Source organism: Rhinatrema bivittatum, chromosome 1, assembly GCF_901001135.1.
Source record: "Rhinatrema bivittatum chromosome 1, aRhiBiv1.1, whole genome shotgun sequence".
Classification (NCBI taxonomy): domain Eukaryota; kingdom Metazoa; phylum Chordata; class Amphibia; order Gymnophiona; family Rhinatrematidae; genus Rhinatrema; species Rhinatrema bivittatum.
In genome coordinates, this window is record NC_042615.1 from 161,649,190 (window position 1) to 161,663,880 (window position 14,691).

The 14,691-nt window shown below is 46.2% G+C and overlaps 1 protein-coding gene across 3 annotated transcripts in view; it reads right to left on the minus strand.

Moving 5' to 3' along the window:
• WDR19 (WD repeat domain 19) overlaps window positions 1–14,691 on the minus strand; it is a 410,737-nt gene that overhangs the window by 280,312 nt on the left and 115,734 nt on the right. The window lies entirely within an intron of this gene.

Below are 14,691 nucleotides of genomic sequence, written 5' to 3' on the forward strand. Positions count from 1 at the left end.
ACTGTAGTTATTTCTCTGTCCTCAGAGGGCTTACAATCTTAAATTTGTACCTGAGGCAATGGAGGGTAACATAACTTGCCCAAGGTCACAAGGAGCAACAGAGGGATTTGAACCCTGATCTCCCTGGATCAAAGGTCACTGCTCCACTCCATTCCTACATTCCTCGATAAGGTTTAGAACTGCAAAGGTAGATTTTCAAAGGCCCACGTGCACACATTGACACGCCAATTTTATAACACGAAAGCTCAGGTAACTCATCTGGTCCTCCTTAAACTAGGGCACCCCAAGGGATTATGGGAGGAGGGATGAACCCAGCCCTGGAGCATAAAACCTGAGGGCATAGACAGCTTAGGGGAGCCCCTGAGAGGAGTGCAAGAGTTCCCATATGCCCGTACCTGTTACCTGTGAGGTGGGTGAACTTATGTAAGGACTATTTCAACTTGAGTGCTTTTCTTTATTAAACTGTCTTTAAAATGCACTGTTAAGACTGATGTCCCTGTTTCCAAGAATCACGACAGCCACCATTGGTACAATTGCTTTGTCTGATCATGCTCCTGTGTCGGCCATTGTCACCCTTGAGGCAATCCCTAAACCCCCCTTCTCGTGGCATATGTCCCCGGGGCTGATACTTGACTGCACATTTGCCATATATTTACAGAAGAAATGGGAAGAATATATTCACTTGAACTCTAATTCGGATGTCGCCCCTGGGGTTCTGTGGGAGGCTGGAAAAGTGATGAGAGGTCATGTTATCACATATGTTGCTACCCAAAACAGGCCCAACTCCGACACATACAAATAATGTCAGCGCAGAGCAGGTACGAGGTGGAAGGTATTTGGGATGCTTTAAATACCTTCTTTACCAGCGAGCATCCAAATCGATGCGATATTATAGATATCAGCTTTATCGCTATGGTAATAGGCCTAGCAAACTCCTAGCCAATCTGGTTAAGACTCGGGGCCCCAAATCATTAATCACTAGTATTAGGGATAGTAACGGGACATACAAGACTACAACAGAAAGTATTATGTACAGGTTTTATGAATACTATAGTGGTCTTTATAGATTGAAGCCTAGTGCTCCTGAAGTCTCAGCAGAGTTTTTCCGTACCCTTCCATGGCCCCAAGTGACCTCGGGGCAACTGCAGGCTCTAAATGGCCCTATCATGGACTCAGAAATTCATGCAATGATTCATGGGTTGCGGCGGGAGAAAGCAGCGGGTCCCAATGGGTTTGGTCCCGAATTCAATAAAATTCTAAAATTTCCCGTTACCTGTTCTGCGGCCTTACTATAACAGTCTTGTTAAGGGCAACCATCTTAACACCAATGAAAATCAGTCAACCATTATTTTGCTTCCTAAGCCCGGAAAAGACCACCAAGAAGTGGGATTCTATCGGCCTATAGCTCTTATTAATTGTGACCTCAAGATTTAGGCGACCATCCTAGCTACTAGACTCAGTTCCTTACTCCCCTTCCTGATTCACTCAGATCAAACGGGTTTTATCAAATGGAGACAAGGAGATAAAAATGTTCGCAGGTTGATTGTCCTTCTCAGTTTTCTACTGAGAGCTGATGCCTTGGTATTAAGTCTAGACGCCGAAAAGGCTTTTGATTCCCTTTCATGGGATTACTTATTTTGAAGCTTGCAAGTCTACGGTATCGAGGGCGATTTTCTCACCTGGTTGAAAGCTTTATATGCCAACCCTAGTGCCCGGTTGCTTATTAATGGTGCCCTTTCAGAGCCTTTTTCGATTCAATGTGGTGTGAGACAGGGCTGCCTCTTGTCCCTCCTTCTGTTTGTACTGGCGTTTGAGCCTTTGGCTATTAAATTGAGACGAGATGACACATTCTGTGGGCTCCATATAAGGAGGCACTTGATGAAGATAGCAATGTTTGCTGATGACATCTTGCTCTTTATTGGGAAGCCCAAAGACAGTGTCCCAATTATTATTAGCTGTTTTAACCAGTTTACGGCAATAGCTGGGCTGGCAATTAATTTTACTAAGTCTGAGGCTTTAGCATTGGATCCTTGCCTACCCAAAGAGCGGGAGAGGCCAGAAAACCAAGTCTCTGTGGAAGACGCATGCTGGCCCCCGAGGAGCGGGTATCAGGCAGGATCCACAGTCCAAGGTCCAATAGCATCACCACAAGAACTCGTAGAGAAGTAATGGAATTCATTGCCAAGTCAGCAGCTGAGGGAGAAGGTGGATTTTAAGACTCAGATGTAATGATGTCATCGATCCGGGACACTCCCAAGATTCCCGCCGAAGAGGCTTTAAAAGAGGGTCTGGTGGCGCGTGCGCACCTATGAAGGCCTGGAGTCGGCAGCATCTTGACTGCCGCGAGGCGCCATGGAGAACGTGGTGGCAAAGACTAGCCTGCACTGCGAGCAGGCCTGGAGAGGGAAGCAGGATGATGCAGGATGTAAGTAACTGCAGTCAAAGCCGACTGTGACCAATGGACATACTAATTGTCACTTTCCTGGAAGAATGTCAGTCAGTCTCTTGTGTGTTCTCCTTTTAAGCTCTTTGCCTTGCATTTCAAGCACATGCGTAGAAGCTAGTCAAGCTTCCTGTATTTCTCTGAAGAATGTGGCTCGTTTCCTGCCTTTGAAGATCTCTACTATGCACCTGCATCTAACTATCACGTCTTGTTTGCTACATACCCCTACATAGAGACAGAGTTCTTCTTTTCACTGACATCCTGTGCAGCCATCTTACAGTCACTGACTACTGATCATACTTTCACACAAATGAGGCATATCTATGCTTACTACGTACATCTAGGTAACTTCACAACCACTCTTTCCTAATCCTAATACAACTAGTTCTCCCCATTTGGACACAACCTGGGAGAATGACTCCTGGGACAGACTCTACTCCTCAGGGTCTAGAGCTTGTTGCGACCAAGGAAGTCCACTTGTACATTCTCTACTCCTGCTCTATAAGCATCAGAGAGCCCTTTTACATGCTTCTCCATCCAATTTAACTGCAGATCTACCTTTTTTGCCATATGCCAGTACCTGGCTCCCCCTCGGAGAAACACATATGCCACCATTGTAGCACTGGCCAAGATCCTGACCTTAAAGAATGGGAACAAACTTAAGGAATGCCACTTTGGTTTCCAACTAATTGATGGACCACTTGGTTTCTTTTGAATTCCAAGTGCCTTCAGCCACAAGGTGTTGACAGTGAACGCCCCAGCCCAAGAGACTGGCATCTGAGGTCACCTTTATCCAAACAGGAGATTCAAGATTTGAGATCCACTACCACTTCCAGATTCTTATGTACCAGCTACCAAAGCAAAACTCACCATGGCTTATGTTATCAAAGGAAGCCTCATGAAATACACCTAAGACTAAGGAGATCACTTTGAGAGTAAGGACTCTCTAAGTTTTTCATGTGCACCCTTGCCCAAGTAAATCCAAGGGAGTCACAAAGAGATTCAATAACTGAAGTAAAATCCACATCATGGACCTCTGAATCCTCAATAAACCATGCATCTGGTTCTGCAACTTCTGGAATTTTATGTCTGTTAACCAGATCCAGCCTTCCCTTGTGTCGAACCAAACCCCAGGTACTCCAGGTTTGAGAGTGTAATAAGTTGCTCTTTTAAAAACTAAAAAACCCAGCCTGGTTCCTGCAATACCTGCATCACTCTGGCCCTCACAATTCACTTTCCTGGGCTGACTTTGCTAGGATCTACCAATTGTCCAGACACAAATTCATCAAAATACGTTCTCTGAGTGGCCAAGATGGCGTCCGAGAGAGACGTGGGTGTGTGAGCTCTTGAAAGCGTCGCTTCTTTTCATGGTAATTTTTTCTTGTTGAGGCCTCCGAGTGATGCCACACACGAAGCGCAAGGGCCAGGTGAGAGAGGGTGCCCCGACCCCCTCAAGACCCGCGCTTATTCAAACGACGCTGACGGGCTTTCAACCTCTGTCAGAGGTAATAGCCCCGGAGAAACCCGCTGGGCAGCAAGGCAGAGAGCAAGCGCCTCTGCCCCAGGGAGACGTTACACTTAGTCCCGGGGCTCCAACTACCCCTATCCCACCCAGAGACGCCGACAATGCTGCGGACCCAGGCTCCAGACGAGGACGGATGGCGTCCTTAGAAGTGAGTCCAATCGGGGAGGGAGCAGCTGGAGGAACGGCGTCATTAGAGAGAACAGGAGGTTTTTTCATCTCCTCCCCACGAGTGGAGGGAAATGGTGGCTTGAAACAAGCTGAATCCAGCGAGAAGGAAACTGGATCAGTAGTGAAGATCGCTCAGCCTACAAGGAGCCAAGAAACCCAAGGTATTTCTTTGTCTCAAGCCATAAACTTAACACCTTTTTTGCCGGTTGAGAAACCCCAAGTAGTGACGATGGAACTGATATGGCAGGCCATAATGACTATGCAAAATGCCTTATTAAATTTATCATCAAATATAAAGGATTTACAAACATTGTTCCACAATTTAACTCCAGAAATTAACCAACATTCTGTTAATTTGATAAAAATGGAAGAAGAAATAAGCCAGATAAAGATGGTACAACTTTCTATAATTAAAGGAGAAAACCTGCTTGAAAAGAAAGTGGAAAGTATAGAAAACTCTTTAAGATATAACAATTTAAGGATAATAAACTTTCCTAAATGCAAAATGACTTCTCCTAAAGAGCAGCTAAAGAACTATTTTCAAGATATATTGTCAATACCAGCTGAAAAAATACCAGTGATTCTTAAGGCTTATTTCTTAATGAAAAAAAAAAGAAGATCACCAGCAAGAAAATATACCAACAGAGGGAATATCATTGAATCTTACGGAGTTAATTGAAACTTCCTATAGCTCTCAAGTTGAGATGCATGGAACTTTATTGGTAAATTTTAAGTATTTAGAGGATAGAGACAATGTATTAAAACTATTTCTAAGTAAAAGATCTATGCTATACTTGGGTCAAAAATTGTGGGTTTACCCTGATGTCTCTCAGGAGACACAGGCAAGACATAAGAAATTTTAAGTATTGGCAAACCAGGCAAGAACGTTCGGGATTCAAGTGAATATCAGGTTTCCCTGTAAGTATGTAATGAAAATTGATGGTGTTAAATTTATATATTATGAACCTGAACAGTTAGCGAAATATCTTGAGAATCGTAGGAACCAGCAGGCAGAGCCTGAAACAACATCTTCTTAATAGTTGTAGTTAAGAAAGTAGATACTCTGTCAGTCTTTCTCTATTTAAATTTAGAATTTATTCTTCTTTTTGTGTGTACTTGCTTAAATATGGTACTCCCCCTTACTTGTTTGGTAACAGGGAGAAAAGAATATATCTATTGTGATATTCTTTGATTATAATTTATGGCTTTAGGATAATATATGTAAAAGTTTATTCTTACTCCTGTATTTTGATTTTAAAAAATTTGAATGTATCAAATTTGAAATTTGCAAAATTAAAAATTAAAAAAAAAAAATGTTCTCTATGCAGGGTCACCATCACCATAAACATCACCTTGGAAAAAGATCTTTGAGCCATGGTCAACCCAAAAGGGAGAGCCTTACACTGAAAGTGCCCCCTACCCCCATCATAGCAAACCAAAAATAACTCTGAAACTCTTCTTTTATTGGGAAATATAGATTATACCTCCATCAGATCTAACATTAAAAATTCTCTTTGTCACACTGCTACTATCACCAACTTCAGAGTCTCCATCCTGAAGAACAACATATTCAAAGACTTGTCAACCTGTTTCAGGTCCAGAATAGGACGAAAAATAACCTCCTTCTTAGATATCCCAAAATAAATTGAGTACTGACCCTGATCTCCCTGAGAGGATGGGAATGAAGTGACAAGACGAAACAATAAAGCATCTGAAATAAGACAAGAAAACTCCAAAGCACAGCCATCCCTGATGACTCCTAAGACTTACTAATCCAAAGTAATGTGGGCCCATCTTCCAATAAAAGGCTGACAGCTACTCTTAGCCTTTGAACTGGAAGGTCCAGTACATGGCAACAACATACCGGGAGGCATAGACTGCAGATGACCCCGCCAATGCGGCACTCCCTGGAACACAAGATTTGCAGAGGCTTCCCCCTCCCAGTGCCTGACAGCATGATCCACATAAGCAGCAAACTACTGAGTACTTCCTGTGCTCCTGAAGAGATATCACTGCTTCCTCCCCTACTTCTCTTGTCTCAGAGTGCAATTCCTGACCAAACTGTTGAGAAACATGACCCCCCCCCCCCCTTCAATAACAACTCACCCTCAAATGGCAAACTTCTGCTTTTCACTTTAAGAACATAAGAAATTGCCATGCTGGATCAGACCAAGGGTCCATCAAGCCCAGCATCCTGTTTCCAACAGAGGCCAAACCAGGCCACAAGAACCTGGCAATTACCCAAACACTTTCTTTTTTTTCCTTTTTTTTTTAAGCAGCTTTAACAACAAACAGGGTATAGGAGAAGGGAGGAAAAGATATTGAGGGATGCCTTGTTTAGTCTTTTTTTTTTTTTTTTTTTTTAGAAGGATAGACCACAGAAAAGGACAGAAAAAAATGAGGAGGGGGGAGAAGAGGGGTAATTCTAGCTACCATAGTCAGAAAGAACTCTGTTTCAATAACTGGAAGCCCATTGGTTCACTCAACTGAGGGAGGAAGTACAAGACTTTCATCTCAGAAGCTGACCATCCAAATTTCTATCTCCTTCACCAGGCCTAACCAGGACTTAGCTCACAGTACGGGATGCTTGCCTGCCATCTGCTGGATACGAGAATACTGGCAGGCTGAGCTCAGCATGGGGTGATGTCAGCAAGCCATCTGCTGGTTGGAAGGCATATACTCATGTGTCTGGAGTGGTCTAACTGGATGAAGAAAAATCTAATTTTAAAATATTAATATTTTTAAATATTTCTTTACAACTTTTTTTTTTTAAACAATGGACTCTATTTGCCCTTTACCATTCAAGAAAGAGGTCTTGAATCACTACAGATAGTTCTCTAGGATAGTTCTCTAGAGACATTGGCCCAATGTGCAACAGCAGTCAAAAGGTCCAGTAGGATCTTTGAAAACAGAGAACATGATGGCTCATAAGGACCATAAGGCCTATCTAATCTGCCCAAATTACTTTTTACTACAATGTCTTAGAACCCAGTTGATCTCATGAATTATTATAAAAGGGTTTACAAACTCAATAGACAATGCCAATTTTCCACTACACAAAGGCATGGCCTTTTGTATGCAGTTCTGGTCAAACTCAAAAAGGTCACACTACACAAACAAGAATAGATGCAGACAAGGGCTACAAAGATGACAAAGATTAACTTCCATATAAGAAGAAATTTCAGAATTTAGGAGCTTTAGTTTGGAAGAGAGATGGCTGAGAGATGAGGTATATAAACAGGGATTCAAAAAACTCCTCGGCACTTACCAGGGACAAAATACACTACCCCAATCATTTGTATAAGATGAGTACATGGTGAGTGCATTTCTTCCCCAGAAAGTATACAATAACCACTCACCCAGTACAGTCTCTCTCCTCCTGCACTCCCAGGTGCAGCCCTCTCTCTTCTGCTCCCTCCCTCAACCCATTCACACTCATCCTCTCCCCAGATATTTCCTTTTACTTTCCCTCCTTTCACTCTCCTTCTTTCTCCCATCTCTCACTTTTTTCCCTCTCACCTTACCCCCACTGTATTCTTCTTTCACTCACCTCCTCAGTTCTCTCTCTCTCCTACTCTCTCCTTTACCCTCATCACCCTCCTCCTCCTCTCTCCCACCTTTCATCAGCCCTCTCATTCTCTTCTCTCCTGCCCTTTTGCCCCAGCACTCTGACTCTCCTCTACTCCCCCACCACTGCACAACCCTCTCTTCCCTGTTGCATGGTATAACCCATGGAACGTATTGTTATAGGACATTTATATTTATTTATTTTAGAAATCTGTATCACAATCCTACAGATGTGTTCAAGGCACTTATTTGTGGAAACAAATAGTTCAACTGGGTTCAAAAGGATTAGACTAATTTATGGAAGCAAGATCAATTACAGGTTATTTAACAACAGTTAAGGATGCTACCATAAGTTTAGTATGTTCTAAACTATAAATGCTAAAAACTGAAAGGGTATGCCTGTACTGATATCTATAAACATGCCCTATTTCTTATACACTTCCTCTAATCATCCACCGTTTGCCACTGTCAGACAGGCTAGATTGATCTTTGGTGTGACCCACTATAGCAAGTTTTATGTTAATTTAAGTGAAGAGATCTACAGTAGTAGGCAAAGCACTGAAGAACAAGTTTATTTATTTAGATTTTATTTTTAATATTCCACTTTTTGCACTTTTTTTAGCACTTCAAAGTGGATTACATTCAGGTACTGTTTGGGAGAACTGTTGTGTCACTCATTTAACTGAATTCTACCACAGACTTAGGGAAAGGAAAATTGGTTCTTACCTGATAATTTTCGTTCCTGTAGTACCAAGGATCAGTTCAGACTGCTGGGTTATGCCTCCCTTCCAGCAGATGGAGTCAGAGAAAAGCTGAAAAGCATCCCCTAGATAACCTGGTGTGCCACCTGTGATCCTTCAGTATAATCAATATCAAAGCAGAATGAAGTAAAATGTAACAACCAATGACTAGATCAAGCCAAATATGAACCTCTTAAAAACTATAACTTGTGACAAAAAACTATGTCGTGTAGGTGTGCAATCTTCGAAAAATCTGCCAAGAGAAAATACAAGTAACTGTGCGGACTCTCCTTCATATGGGCGGGCATCTGGACTGATCCTTGGTACTACAGGAACGAAAATTATCAGGTAAGAACCAATTTTCCTTTCCCTGCATGTACCAGGATCAGTCCAGACTGCTGTGATGTAACCAAGCTGCCTTAAAAGGGATGGGACCCGGAGAGTCCCACTCGAAGCACACTGCTGCCAAAAGAATCCACCTTCGGATCCCGGACATCCAAACGGTAATGCTTAGCAAACGTGTGCAAAGATTTCCAAGTGGCTGCCCGGCAAATCTCTTGGGGCAACACACATTGGCTTTCTGCCTAGGATGCTGCTTGTGACCTAAGAGAAAGACCTTAAGACCATCCAGTACTGGTCGCCCATGACATATGTAAGTCGAAGCAATAGCGTCTTTCAACCAGCGGGCAATAGTAGTCTTAGAAGCCTTAGTCCCTTTCTCAGGAACGCTCCACAAGACAAAAAGATGATCCGACAATCGAAAAAGATTAGTTACCTCCAAGTACCGCAAGAGGACTCTGCGGACATCCAATCTCCTCAGATCCTGAGCCTGGGGAGAATTCCTATCCTCATCTGAGAATGCCGGTAACTCAACTGACTGGTGACATGAAAGGCCAATATTACCTTCGGCAGGAAGGAAGGCACTGTCCGAAGTGAAACTCCAGAGTCAGAGATGCGCAGGAATGGCTCTCTACAGGACAATGCTTGAAGCTCCGAAACCAGTCTAGCCGAACAGATAGCCATGAGAAACACCATCTTAAGTGTTAAATCCTTCAGCATAGCCCGCTTCAAAGGCTCAAAAGGAGAACCACAAAGGCCACGGAGAACCAAATTTAAACTCCAGGACGGACAGATCGCACGCACAGACGGCTTTAAGTGTCTGGCACGCTTCAAGAATCTTGCCACATCCGGGTGAGCAGCAACGGAAGTACCATCAACCTTACCTCAAAAACAGCCCAAGGCCGCTACCTGCACCCGTAGTGAGCTGTAAGCCAAACCTTTCTTTAAGCCGTCCTGCAAGAAGGCAAGAATGTGAACAATAGCAGCCTGCCGCGGGGACACACTCAACCTACGGCACCAAGAATCAAACGCCTTCCACACCCGAATGTAGATGAGAGATATAGAAGTTTTTCGAGAGCAGAGAAGAGTGGTAATAACTGCCTCCGGGTAGCCCTTCTTCCTTAACTGTCTCCTCTCATAAGCTAAGCCGCTAGACAGAAGCGATCTGCATCCAATCGAGTCGCCATTAAGTCTAGCCGGGGGATCCCCCACAGACTCTTCACGAGCTGCATCACCTCCTCGGACAGTTCCCGTTCTTCGGGATCTAGCCTGTCGGCTGAGAAAGTCCGCCTGAATGTTGTCCACTCCAGCTATGTGAGATGCCGCTATACAGGTCAGATTGCGTTGTGCCCAGGCCATCAACATGTCCGCTTCGGAGGCTACTGGTCGACTCTTCATACCCCCTTGCCGGTTTATGTAAGCCACGGTGGTCGCATTGTCGGATAGGATCTGTACCACCCGGTGGCGGACAAGCGGAAGAAATTGGCGCAGCGCTAAGCGAACTGCCCTGGTTTCCAAGCGATTTATGGACCACTTGGTCTGCGGAAGTGACCAAAGGCCCTGCGCTGATCGTGACTGACAGACCGCCCCCCAACCGGTCAGGCTGGCATCCGTCGTCACGATTATCCATTGAGGATTTTCCAGGTCCACGCCTCGAAGCAAGTAATCCGGGATCAACCACCAATCCAGGCTGGTCTTAGCCGGTTCCAGCAACGGTAAGGGCAAATAGAACTCTTCCGACTTGGGGTCCCAACGGGAAAGCAGCGCCCTTTGCAAAGGTCTCATATGAGCAAAAGCCCAAGGAACCAACTCCAGGGTAGATGCCAAAGAACCAAGAACCTGCAAATACTCCCAAGCCTCAGGTGAGGGAAGGGCCAACAGGCACCGAACCTGAGACATTAACTTCTCCATCCTCACCAGAGGCAGGGAAACCTTGCCCACACAAGTGTCGAAACGTGCTCCTAGAAATTCCAACACCTGGGACGGAACCAGCTGGCTCTTGGCATAATTGACGACCCAGCCTAGGGAATGTAGTCGATGCAAAACCGACTGTACCGCTACTTTGCAAAGCTCTTCCGATTTCGCTCATATGAGCCAGTCGTCCAGGTAGGGATGAACCAATATCCCTTCCCGCCAAAGGCACACTGCCACCACCACCATCACCATGGTGAAGACTCATGGAGTCGTCGCCAGCCCGAAGGGTAGGGCGCGAAATTGGTAATGCTGTCCCATGACCATGAACCATAAGAACCTCTGATGGTGTTCTTGGATTCCTATGTGGAGGTAAGCTTCTGTCAGATCCAAAGAAGCCAAAAATTCGCCCTTGTGGACGGCCGCAATGACGGATCGCAAAGTCTCCATGCGAAACCGAGGGACTCGCAATGCCATGTTGACCTTCTTCAAATCCAAGGTTGGCCGGAACGAGCCCTCCTTTTTGGGAACCACGAAGTAAATGGAGTAACGACCGGTCCAACGTTCGGCTGAGGGAACCGAGATAATCGCTCCCAGAGGCTTCAACCAAGACAGCGTTTGAAGAACTACTTGTTGCTTCATCTGAGACCCGCGGGGAGACACTAGGAACAGATCGCAAAGGGGCCGAGAAAAATCCAAAGCGTAACCGTGATTTATAATATCTAGAACCAACTGGTCTGAGGTAATCTTGACCCATTCCTCGTAAAACCGGGAGAGCTGCCCCCGATCTCCGGGACTGAGGAATGGGCCGGTGCCCCCTCATTGGGGAGCTTTGTTGGGGGCTAAGGCATGAGAGGCTCCGGTGCGCTGAGGCCGCCTGCCACGAAAGGAATGCGCCCATACTTGTGACCTTGTTGACGTCTGCTGGGGGGCATAAGAAGAACCCCTTCCGGAGAGGAAACAGCGCTGACCTCTAAAATGGCCCCGAAAAGTGCCGGATGAGCGAACTGATCTGGGTTTGTCTTCCCGGAGCTTGTAAACCTTGTTGTCTCCCAAGGCTCTAATAAGCTGCTTGAGCTCGTCTCCAAAGAAAAGCTTGCCCTTGAAAGGAAAGGAACCCAGTTGAGACTTAGAAGAGGCATCTGCCGACCAGTTACGGAGCCACAGCAGCCACCATGTGGAAACCTTCAAAGACATAGTACGTGCAGAGATACAGAGAAGATCATACAACGCATCTGCCGTATAAGCAACCGCTGATTCCATGTGGTTCGTCTGCTCAGCCTCCCCGGAGGAACATCCTGGGCCACGAGAATCTGCTGAATCCAGCGGAGCGTAGCCCTCTGCATAAGGCTGCTACAGACGGCGGCCCGCACTCCCAAAGCAGATACCAAAAAAATCCGCTTAAGCAAAACTTCCAGCTTTCTATCCTGAAGCTCCTTGAGCGCTGTTCCTCCCATCACAGGAATGGTTGTATGTTTGGCTATGGCCGTGACGGCAGAGTTCACTTTAGGAATTTTAAGAAGATCCAGAGACTCATTAGGGAGCAGATAAAGTTTTTCCATGGCTCTGCTAACCCGCAAGGAGGCTTCAGGCGTATCCCATTCCCAGGACACAAGCTGGAAAAGTTTCGGATGGAAAGGAAAAGTTTGAGGCGGGGCCTGAAACCCCAATAAGACCGAATCCCCAGGAGAAGAATCTGTCACAGCTTGTGGAACTGGAATCTCCAGTTCCTGAAGCACATGTGAAATCAACGGGTCCAGTTCCTCCTTGCGGAACAAACGGAGCAGCTGCGGATTATCCCCCTCCACCAGAGCGGCACCGTCTACATCATCACTCACATCTGGTGTGGAGGGGTCCTGAGTTACCGGATGCGCAGGTTGAAAGGAAGCGGGTAGCCCATCCTCCGGAACAGAGCGGGGTGGCCAGACCTCCCCTGGTCCACAGAAGCCTTAAAAAGCTTAGCGTGGATAGGAGACTGGGCTTCCCAGTCAGCCTCAGCTTCTACATAAGCCTTATGTAGAAGTAAAACAAACTGTGATGAAAACGGGTGCTGCCTCTTTAAGGGACCCCCGGAGGCAAATTCGGGGGAGGAGCCAAATCTGGTTGCAAATCGCGCGGTCGCTGTGGACTTAATGCCCAATGGAGGCAAGATGGCCACCGCTCACGCGCCGATCGGGAACAGGCTAGGCCTCTGCCTCCGAGCCAACTTCTTGTTCCGAGATCCACACGGTTGCGGCAAAGCTGACCCCCGTCCCGAAATCAGCCACTGCGAAGGCCCCTCGCCCCCGGGGAGACATCGGGAGCAGAGGCCTTCGCAGGAGAGCTGCATCCCCGGCTCCCCACAAGCTCCACAAGCGGCCCCACGCGGCATGAAAAAAGCGTGCGAAGCAGCTGGGTGAAACACTCCACCCCCTTCGGAGGCCCGAGAGATCGCAGCAGGCTGATAGAAACAGGTGCGCATTTAAAATCAAACAACTTGAACTGTCTTTTTTTTTATATATATATCAGCCCCCAAAACAGGGGAACAAACGTCCCTGAGCAACCAATCTAAGCACCCACCAGAGGAATTTTACTTCTCTGGGTTAGTAATTAAGGGGGAGAGTGACCGGCCCACCGGTAAATCCTCCCCCGCAGCTCACCGAGTCAGGGTATAAGTCTCCGGGTAAATGGCTTTAGGGTAATGCCCTGCCTTGCCTGCCTGTAGCTAGCTGCCCTTCTGACAAACTTGAAGAGAGTTTGTAAATTATCCACTTAGCTATTATTTTATTATTTATTTATTATTTTCCAAGGTTGATCTAGTCAATGGATTTCCCCATTAATCAAACCTGTCAGAAGAAACATCCCAAACAGGAATTTAGACAAAGATCACAACCGCAGGTAATGCTCTCTTGCATTTGCTGGAGTCAGAGAAATACTGAGGGATCGCAGGTGGCACACCAGGTTATCTAGGGGGTGCTTTTTCAGCTTTTCTCTGACTCCATCTGCTGGAAGGGAGGCACAACCCAGCAGTTTGGACTGATCCTGGTATGCACAGGGAATGGCCTCTGCTATTACTGGCATCAGTAGATGGGATCGTCTTAGTGTTTGGCTATTTGCCAGGTTCTTGTGGCCTGGTTTGGCCTCTGTTGGAAACAGGATGCTGGGCTTGATGGACCCTTGGTCTAACCCAGCATGGCAATTTCTTTTGTTCTTATGACTCACTGTGGGATCCTGAGTAAGAGATTTTGCTTCCTTTTATACCTAATAATTTGAACTAAAGTATTTCTGATTTCTTTACCCGTTTTGAAGTTTTCATGCAGTCCAGATACCTGAAATAGTATATGCATGTCTGTTTCAAGCATTAAACTGGAAAGTGTCAAGAATCTGTTCGAATGAAAGGCACAATTTAAATCCAAATTCTAATGCTGCAATAAGACACAACAGAAGAGTTACTCAAGGCCCCTCTTAAACAAATCACCATAAGATAGGGTTCTTTTTTAATTAGCTTATTTAAATGATAGTGACCAAGGATATGCTATACCAGTGGTTCTCAACCGGTGTGTCGCGACACACCAGTATGTCGCCAAGAACACGCAGGTGTGTCGCCACACTTCCCGGTCCCCCGCTGACCCAGCTGCTCCCCGGTCCTCCTCCGCCCGGGCTTAAAATGCTGTCAGCCCGGGCAGAACACGGCAGGACAGCTGGAGTCAGTGAGCAGCGGGTGCGTGCGCGGGAAGAAGAGACCATGCTAGTGTGTCTGCGTTGGCCTGAAGAACAGAAGAGAGATGCGGCCGGAGGAATGAGCAGCGCGGCTCGGAGAAAAAGGAAGAAGAACGTCAACCCCCGCAGCCGATGGGACTCCTCCTCCGCGAGGGCTGAAAATGAAGGAGGTTAGGGTTGGGAGGAGGCTGCTGCTGCCGCTAGTTCCGGGGGGGGGGGGGGGGGGGGGGAGGGAGAGTGAATGAGCAAGCAAGCATGTGTGTATGTGTGTGAGTGAGCCTGTATATGTGAAAGAGAGT